Raw genomic sequence first — 2,096 nt, 5'->3', positions numbered from 1 at the left:
ATTTCCAGTGGTTGTCCCTTCATGCTTGTTGCCAGGTACACTGCCTTCTGCTCCTCTGTCCATCCATTCATTTCTGCCAGGAGCTCACACTGTACTCCATATGCTTCTCATGGTACCTTCCCATCGTATTCCTGTGGCTTCCTTCGTACTAGATCACCCCTATTGCTGACATTCATGTCTGGAATGTGATTTCTGACAGGATTGAAAATGTCTGCATTAGGGTTTAGCTGCGAGGTCTGTAACGGGCTTTCCGTTGTCTGAGGCTGATTAGGTCCATGGCTAATATATCCTCTTTGTGTAAAAGACAGTAAATCATCCTTTAAGGTATTCAATTCACTTGGAAATTTATTAAAGTTTTCCATTTGTACCTCTTGTTTCCTTTCTTGTTCCAGTTGCCACTACTGTAATCTCTCTTCTTTTTCTTTTCTCGTTCTTCTTGTTTATTTTGGTGTTCTAGTATTGCTGCCATCAAATGTGTTAAGCTGGAGTTTGATTTGCCATTTATCGTTTCCCTTTTCTTTTTCTTTTCCGTCCGACTCTCTGACACCAATTTGTTACGTATCTGCTCGTTTGATAATTTACCGTAAAAAATCTTTCCGAGAAACTTCAGAGATACAAGTTCTTTCTTAATTAAAACTAGTTTGTTCTTTCTCGTAACAAACTTTGTAATAACTTAATTTCCACAGTCACTTTAACTTAAACACACGCTATAATTCATAACGATTCACTCACTTTACTTACGGTCACTACTGCTCACTTGACTCAATTATCTATCTCTATTTCTCTATCTGCTATCCAATTAATTATCTCGCTTTATTTGCCACGCTTATATACAAGAATAGAGGGCGTCTAGAATACACTTACCTCTTCATGAACCTTCTAGACACTTATCACATGTGACTAGCGTCACGTGACCTCCGCTGTCGTAACAATAAATTGTTATTCACATTCCTTCAACTATTAGTACGAAACTTAATAAACAAAAAAATCATTGTTATTCACATTACTCATGAAAGTTTACTTCAACTATTAGTAAAATCAAATACTCCCAAGTCACAGAAAAACAAGAAAGTTCTAATTAATAAGTGTTCAAAACTATGTATCGTGAGAATTAAAATCATATACTCTCAGCTCACAGAAAAGTAAGAAAGTTCTAATTAATAAATGTTCAAAACCATGTATCATGAGAGTTAAAATAAAATACACTCAAGTCACAGAAAAACATCAAAGTCCTAATTAATAAGTATTCAACACCATTTATCAAGACAGTTAAAATCAAATACACTAAAGTCACAGAAAAACAAAAAGTTTTAATTAATAAGTGTTCAAAACCATCTATCATGAGACTTAAAATCAAATACACTAAAGTCACAGAAAAACGACAAAGTTCTAATTAATAAGTGTTCAAAACCATGAATCGTGAGAGTTAAAATCCAATGCTCCGAAGTCACAGAAAAGCAACAAAGTTTTAATTAATAAGTTTTGAAACCATATATTATGACAGTCAAAATCCAAAACGTTGAGATAAAATTTGTAAGTGAACTTATATTCCTTCATTAGCTGCCAGCTTTATGTATCAAAATTTATGTAAACAAAGACAACTATTATAAATATTATAGTACATTTTGTGAAAAATGGTTCCGTCGTGTTGAAATGAAATATTTATATTATTTCCTGTAAAATTGGGCTTTAGGCATATACAGTCTCGATATGACGGTCAATAATATGAAGGGATACAACATAGAATCATTACATTAAATCTTAAGTTAGATTTGTCATATAAAACTAGTTACACTATTTATTACTTAAGTATTTCTAGTTTGACTTATTAGCTTTGAGTAGAAGCTTTTGTAAAAACTTGTATTTCTAGTTCTGAACGATACTTATTAAATTGGATTTTGTTTTTGTTTTAAACTTTAATGATGTTTTTCTTATGAAATGTTTGTATATATTTTTTCAAAAATATATTATTATTTTCCTTTTTATTTGTGATAATGTGTTTAATTTGAAAGCACTAGTATTCATTAAAAGGTTTGTTTATCTAGAACATTATCAGCCTTTCTATGTAGTTGTTGTACAGGAAATAGGAAAAACTA

This window comes from Limulus polyphemus, unplaced genomic scaffold, assembly GCF_000517525.1.
Source record: "Limulus polyphemus unplaced genomic scaffold, Limulus_polyphemus-2.1.2 Scaffold980, whole genome shotgun sequence".
NCBI classification, from domain to species: domain Eukaryota; kingdom Metazoa; phylum Arthropoda; class Merostomata; order Xiphosura; family Limulidae; genus Limulus; species Limulus polyphemus.
The sequence above is the reverse complement of the archived record's forward strand: the minus strand, read 5'-3'. Positions refer to the sequence as shown.